Genomic DNA, 8533 nt, shown 5'->3' on the forward strand with positions numbered 1-8533 from the left:
TTCTTTTGACAACAACTAAATGTGACTCTTTTGGTTTAGATTAATATCGAGCACACAAACAGATACTAAACATTATATCAGGTCTAATAGCAGTTAAATAAAGTAGGGAACCGATCATACCTCGATACTCTGATATATCAATGCATTTTCTAGCTTCATTCGTATCAATGTATGTGCCAGAACCCATAGGAGTAGCAATTGGCTTGCAGTCATCCATTTTAAATATTTTCAGCAAGTCTCTACAGTATTTCGATTGACTCACAAAAATACCATCCTTGACTTGTTTGATTTGTAATCCAAGAAAGTAATTTTGCTTCCCCATCATAGACATTTCAAACTCCCCTTGCATCATTTTGCCAAAATCACTACATAAAATCTCATTAGTAGAACCAAAAATAATATCATCTACATATATTTGAACAAGAAGAGTATGATGATATATTTTATTAATAAAAATTGTAGTGTCGACCTTTCCTTTGGTAAAGCCTTTTTCAAGTAGAAAGTTTACTAGACAATCGTACCAAGCACGTGGAGCTTGCTTTAAGACACAAAGAGCTTTCTTAAGTTTAAATACTAAGAAGGATGTATGTAGTCTTCAAAATTTGAAGGTTGTTCGACATATACTTCATCTTGTATATAACCATTAAGAAATGCACTTTTTATGCCCACTTGATATAACTGAAAATTTAGAGAGCAAGCATATGCAACTAATAATCGAATAGCTTCAAGTCTAGCAACAGTAGCAAAGGTTTCATCAAAATCTATTCCTTCTTCTTGATTGTATTCTTGTGCTATCAGTCAAGATTTATTTCTAACAATAATTCCATTTCATCTCATTTATTATGGAATACCCAACGAGTTCCTATAACATGCTTATTATTCGGTCTAGGAACAAGTTCCCAAACTTCATTTCTCTCAAAATGGTTTAACTCTTCCTGAATTGCAAGAATCCAATATGCATCCTTGATTGCATCATCAATCTTGGAAGGTTCTATTTGAGAAATGAAGGTTATGTTTAAACAAGCATCATTTAGCTTTAAACGGGTAGTGACACCCTTATGTCACCAATGATATTGTCAATAGGATGATCTCGATAAGTTCTCCATTTTTTTGGTAAATCAGAATGAATATGCTCTCTCTGAGAAGATAGAGTATCATCCATTTTCAAATGCTCAATATTGATTTTTGTATTGGTAGACTCTTCTTTTAAAGGGGAACTTGGAAAGTCCTCTTCATCAAGTGTTAACCCATCCATTATTTTAGGATTGGTTTCATCAAAATACACATAAACATATTCTTTAATGGCTAGAGTTCTTTTATTGATAATTTTGTAAGCTTTACTCATAAGAGAGTAGCCTAGGAAGAGTCCTTCACCGGCTTTTGCATCCAACTTCCCTAAGTTGTCTTTACCATTATTTAAAACAAAACATTTACAACCAAATACATGCAAATGAGAAATGTTTGGTTTTCTACCTTTAAGGCGATCATAGGGGGTTTTCTTGAGAATTGGTCTTATAAGAACTCTGTTTGAAACATAACATGTTGTACTAATTATATCAGCCCAAAAGTATTTTAGGAGATTAGTTTCATTCAACATTGTACGAGCAAGTTCTTACAAGGACCGATTCTCTCTTCTACAACACCACTTTGTTTTGGTGTTCTAGGAACATAAAAATTGTGATTGATACCAAGATCATCATAAAATTCTTCCCCACGATCACTTCTTATAGCAGTAATTTTCAGCATATTTTGAACTCTTTTAGCATATTTTCTAAAGGCATTAAATGCCTCGTTCTTATGAACTAAGAATAGAGTCCAAGTATATCTTGAATAATCATCTACTATAACAAGAGCATAGTAGTTACCACCATAACTTTTGGTCCTTTAGGGGCCAAATAAGTCCATGTGTAGTAACTGCAATGGTCTATCGGAAGAAACCATACGCTTAGGTTTGAAAGAAGTTTTTGTTTGTTTACCCATTTGACAAGCGCTACATAGTTTATCTTTAACAAACTTCATTTTGAGTAAACCAACAACTAAAATTTCTTAATTAGTGTATCAAATGGTCCATATGAATATGAGCAATTCTCCTATGCCAAAGCCATGCATCATGATTACTATTAGCAACTAAACATTTTATTGGTAAAGAAGAATCTAAGTCAATCATATATATATTATTTATCATCTTACCAATTAGTATAGAGTTTTTAGAATCCTTACTATCGATGATGCACTTATCAGGGTAGAATACCACATGGAACCCTTTGTCACATAGTTGACTTACGCTCAACAAATTGTGTCTGAGTCCTTCAACATACAATACTCCTTCTATAGTTGTTGAAGGTAGCTTACCGATTCTACCAACTCCAAGTATTTTTCCATTGTTGTTGTCACCATATGTAACATAGTCTTTGTCCCTTGGAGTAAGGACATAGAACTTATCTTTGTCGCCCATCATATTCTTTGAGCAGCCGCTGTCCAAGTACCATAGATTACAGACGACTCTCAAATTATCCTGCAAAACGAGTGAAGTAGTATTAGGTACCAATTTTCCTTGGGTCCTACATGGTTAGCACATTTCTCAACCCATCTATAGTGACCTAAGGGCACACCATATTTTTTAATCATGCAAGTATTTGGTGTATGCCCATGGTTCTTACAATAAGTACATATGGGATGATGCTTATGTATCCTAGTTTTGTTGTTAATGCAATTAGATGCATGTATACTTTGTTTCCCCGAGTTTATTTTCTTTGAGACATTTTGTTTCTTAGAAAATTGGCTGTTAGAATAGCCAATACCTCTTCAGTTTGTAGAGGTCTCTAATCTTTCATCATTTTGTCTAGATTTTTGCTACTCTTGTTAAATTTATTAAGTTCAAGACTTAATGTTGAAACTTTCTTTTCAAGAGTAATGCCATTTTTTATATGAAGAAGATGATGGTTTATTTCTGAATACTTCTAACTCAATTTATTTAATAAACAATTTAGTGGTTTTGACATATTCATCATGTAAGTCATTAAACGCAAGTTGTAATTCAGAAGAAGCAAATAGTTTAGTTTCATTTACCTCTTCATCACTAGAATGATGAGATGCTATTAGTAAGAGATGAGCTTGTTCTTCATTTTCTAGTTCAGAGGCAGAACTGGTATCATTGTCTTCCCAAGCTATGTAGGTTGTTCGTCCAGTCCTCATTTCATTTTTCCCTTTGAAGGAATTCTTTTTCAGGTTTGGACATTCCATCTTCATGTGACTAGGCTTACCACATTCAGAACATGTGAAGTTTTGGCTAGAAGTGGAGGCGTCATTATTCTTCGTGCATTTCTTCATTTGCCGTGTTTTAGCACCTTTGTTCCTTTTAAGGAACTTGATGAACTTGTTTACCAAAAGACTTATGTCTTCCATCTCTTCCTTTTCTGATTCATCTCCTGGTGAATCATATATATTTGCCTTTGCTTTGAGAGAGATATTTCTCTTCTTCTTTTCTTGCTCTTCATGTTGGTCAAGTTGACTGATTTTCGATTCGTGTTCCTACAATTTACCAAATAAAGCAGCCAAGGACATTTTTTTTATAAACTTTTCTTTTCAAAATGGCTGTTACTTTTGGTGCCCATATTCTGGTGAGTGATATCAGAACTTTTAAGTTCAAGTCACTATTTGATAATATTTTTCCAAGTGTAATAAGATGATTTGTAAGGTGAGTAAATCTCTTTTGGAGATCTAGTATTTTCTCTCCAGGCTTCATACAGACCATTTTGTATTCCTGGGAGAGTGTATTGAGTCTCAACATTTTGACTTCCTCATTTCCTTTGTGTGTAGTCTCTAGTGTATCCTACATTTATTTACCATATTTCCAGTTTGATACTCTAAAGAATTCATCAACGCCAAGTGCTGAAGTGAGGATGTTCTTTGCTTTGAGATTGTATTGAACCGTCTTTTTCTTTTAATCATTCCAGAGGATTTTGGCTTTACTTCCCTTACACCATTAACAACGGTAAAAGGTACATAAGGTCCTTCCTGAATCACATTCCGAATATCCAGATCTTGAGATTCTATAAAGATTTTCATCATAATTTTCTAGAAGTCATGGCATTCTCCAACAAAACTTGGAGGGCGATTAATGTTGGAACCTTCTCCAAGAAATGATCTTGAGACCACCTTAGATACATGATCATATTTGACAATAATTTACTTAAAATAAGCTTTAGTGCCAATTGTAAAACTGAGATGGCAACTAAGAGGGGGGTGAATTAGTTGTCTTAAATATATGATAGATTTTCCTATATATTTCAGAGTTAGTAGTAGTGGAAAAGTTATGCAGAAAAATATCAAGTAAATTTAAGGAGATAAGGGAGAAGAGACTACTCAAAGAGTTTTATACAGGTTCACCTTCTTGTCCATCAAAGTTTACATCCAGTACTCTTGCATCACAAGATATTTCTTCACTAGATATTAAGATTAGTAATTACAAATTCTCACCCCGAGACTTCCTTGTACCTTACTCACTCTCTAATACTCATGTCACTCTTTGGAAAACAACCTTTCCAAGTGACTCTATCCCCTTTCTTATCACACCCTTGTGATAGAAATTATTTCAACAAATTGAATGAAGAAAACTTTAACAATGGCAAGGATTGCCTTCACAAGATTTGAACTCTATAATCTTTTGCAATCTGGTAACTCTTTATACACTTAGTTATAATGCTCAGAAGGTTTTAAAATCTCTGAAACCACACTTAAAGAAACTTCAGTTAAGAACAAGTTGCAGAAAGTACAGAAAAAGTATTTTAGAAAAATTCAGATTGTGTATGTGAGTTGATAGTTTGAATTATGAGTTTCAATGCCTTTAAATAGGCTTTCCAATTAGCCTTAACACCTCTATGAAAACATAGGATTCGATTGGAATGAAACCATTACATTTAGGGTGAAAGTTGTTCAGTTTGAATATGAAAATGTGGTGTAACAGCTCTTAGTAATCAATTACAGGATCGACGTAATCGATTACCCAAACATTCTGTCCAACTGAGTAATATATTACCAAACTTTGTAAACAGTTACTTTCATATACTTTAAGTGTGTAATCTGTTACTCAAAGGGAGTAATAGATTACCATGTTCAGTTTTTGTTGGGTAACTCGTTTCTCACTCATGTAACCTGTTACTTAGTTTTGGTAACCTATTATTTAGTCACGGTAACCTACTACTTAGATCCAGTAACATGTTATAAAATATTTTGAAAATTGTTTTAATTTCTACTTGTAGTTTTCAATTTTCTTTTGAAAATATTTTTGAGCATTTCTACTAATTGTATATTATAGAGTATAAGGATAGAAGTGCCTATAGACTTAGACTTTAAATTCCTTGAAGCTTTATCTTCATAAGTATTCTTCCTTTTCTTCTTTTTGTGATGTTTGTGTCTTCATCAAAATCGTGCCAAGGTCAGGAGCAAGATCTTCTTCACGTCCAATTCTTGTATGCCACAAATCATTATTAATAGAACTATCATTAGCTATCTCAATACTATCTACAAAATTGTCTAAATTGAAAGTTAAGTTCTTGGGAATAATGATGTAAAGCCATCTTCTTGCTTCAACTGCACCAATAATCCTCAATGTGGATTCCTCTGCATCACACATTTGGAGTTGGTGAAGGTCAACTTGCAATTAAGGGTTGAAGTTAATTTGGAAACAAAAATGTGATTAAAGGTAAAGTTGGGTATGTATAATACATTGCTTAAACACAAGTCTTTAGAGAGAATAATAGTTCATGCAATGTTGCTTAGAACTTCATTCCCATTAGGCAATCTAATTTTATTGGATCAATCTTCCTAAAAGATTGGAATTCTAACAAACAGAATCAAACATGATCTGTTGCTCATGTGTCAAGAATCCAACCAATCCTTGGATCTAGCAGAATAGGCTATAGTTTTAGGATTTTCTTGACTAGAAGAATCCAAATTGCTAGCATGATTGGTGAATTGGTTGACTTGGTGGTTGGATGGTTCCTTGATCAGGGCTAAAATAGCTTTATGCTGATCAGTAGTGAACAGTCATATACTTTTCTCAGCATCTTGATCATCTTCCTCATTTGAGCTAGTGATGTTATTGACATTATTGGTCTTCTTGTAATGAGGTGGAAACCCATGCTTCTTGTAGCATGTGTCCACAACGTGTCCTGCTTTGTTGCAAAAGGAACACATCTTTGAAGCACCTCTAGATCAAGGAACCATATCCTCTTCCTGAGCCAAAGCTAGTACTAGATCCTGAACCATTCATTTAAACCTATTCTTATTGGACATGTCATTGGATGTGTTAACCCAGACCTTGACCCCTTCCAGAGTATTCCCCTCAAGCATTGTATCTTTCTTGCTGAATCAGAAGGGAAAATGCCTTATTTATTGTGGGCAGGGGATCATAAGCTTTATCTGGGACCTTCCAACTCCATATTGTTCATTAGGTCCTTTGGGAAATCTGATAACATAATCATTTTCTTATAGAACTTAACAAGATTATTAAGTTCAAAGTCACAATGTGAGAGGCATTGAGGTAATGGTCTGAAATTATCCAATTCTTGCCACAAACCTTTCAAATGTGTGTAGTAGGCATATATGGTCTTACCACATTGGTTTACACTATATAGTTCTTCTTGAAAGTTGCAAATGCAAAAATGTCACCTTGATAGTACATCTCTTTCAGATCTTTCCATGCTTCTAGAGAAGTTTCTAACCATAAGACACTCTGTAGGATGAATTTATAAATAGTCTGGTTAATCCATGAAAGAACCAATGTATTGCATCTGTCCCATGTTGAGAAAGAAGGATATGCCATATGAGGCATTGGAAGTGATCCATCTATGAATTGAAGCTTATTCTTAGTCTTTAATGTCATCATCATGGCCAGGAATGATATTTTGATCCTGTTAATGGTGGTGAACCAGGACTGCTCTAGGATTTTCATCAGGACTCATGTAATATGGACTAGAGGTATCATTGAGAGGGTTGATGGTGACTACACTGTTAGCCACTGTTGATCAACAAATTGAAGAAGGGAGAGACAGTGAGAAGATGAAGACACTTGATGGATGATAGCGCAACAGAGCATCAATTGATGCTCTAATACCATCTTAGAAAATAAACTCCATTGATGGTGACAACAAGAAATATTAGAACAAGATTATATAGAATAAATGATGAACTAAATCATTGATGATTATCAAAAGAATACAAGACACTATATTTATACAATGATCACTAACAACTAATCCTAACTAACCTTGAATTGAACTTATTCATAATAGAAAAATAAAAACAAACTCAAATCTATGACACAAAGCACAATAGCTTGAGGCTTAAGTAACAATTGACTTTATCATTGACTATTATGACTAAACAATGAGTGAATGTATAACCCAGCTTCCTTCTCATAATTTGCTTCATTATTGTCCCAAGAATTGATTTGGATGATTGGCCAATCATACACTCTTTGATCAAGGAATCTGATTGTGGGAATTGATCTTTGTGTGTCTCGCCCATGCTTCCTAGTTGATGCACCACGACTAGTTCATGCACAGACTTGGCCATTGATGCACCAAGTCTGACTAAGAATGATGTGCCACGCTTGGCTTATGTTAATGCGCCAAGTCTGACCGAGGATGATGCGCCACTCCTGGCTGATGTTGATGCGCCGAGTTTGACCGAGACAGATGCATCATACACGCCAACTCTAGCCAAGACTAATGCATCGAAGGCTACGTCCAATACTCTTGAAGCACAAGAGATTTCCCACTAAATATTATGAGTTGTAATTACAATATCTCACCCTGAGATCTCTATGTACCTTACACACTCACTAATACTTATACCCTTGGAAAACACCTTTCCAAGTAACTCTATCCCCTTTCTATTCACACCCTTGTGAAAGAAAATAATTACAATGAATGAAGAATTACAACGATGGCTTGGATTGCCTTTACAAGTATGAAATATAATAACACTTGCAATCCAATCAAATCTTTTGTATACTTAGTAACAATGCTCTTTAAGTTTACCAAACTTTGAAACACTTTACTTCAAGCAACACAGAAAAATAACTTTGAAAGTTTGAGTTCAAGTTGCTAGAAGTGCAGAAAACTATTTCAGAAAAGTGTAGGAAACTTGTGAGCAAAAGTGTGAAAGGGTTATGAAAGAGTTGTTAAATGATTGTAAGTTCTAAGGCCTTTAAATAGGCTTTCCAATAAGTCATTGTGCCTTTATAAAAGAGTAGGAGTTGTTTAGAATGAAGGTATTTCGTTTAGGATGAAAACCCTTGAGTTTCAAATCTAAAAACTGATGTAACATCTCTCAGTAACCGATTACAGCGAGTGCGTAATCGGTTACCCAAACACGACGTTTTGAAAAATTACAATGAGTAATCGGTTACTCACTTGAGTAATCGGTTACTCAAACTTTCTGTCCAACAGTGAATTAAAATTCACTTAGAGTAATCGGTTACTCAAATTTGAGTAATCGGTTACTCCAATTCAAATTTTGTTGGATA

This window comes from Lupinus angustifolius, chromosome LG15 (assembly GCF_001865875.1).
Source record: "Lupinus angustifolius cultivar Tanjil chromosome LG15, LupAngTanjil_v1.0, whole genome shotgun sequence".
Taxonomy (NCBI): domain Eukaryota; kingdom Viridiplantae; phylum Streptophyta; class Magnoliopsida; order Fabales; family Fabaceae; genus Lupinus; species Lupinus angustifolius.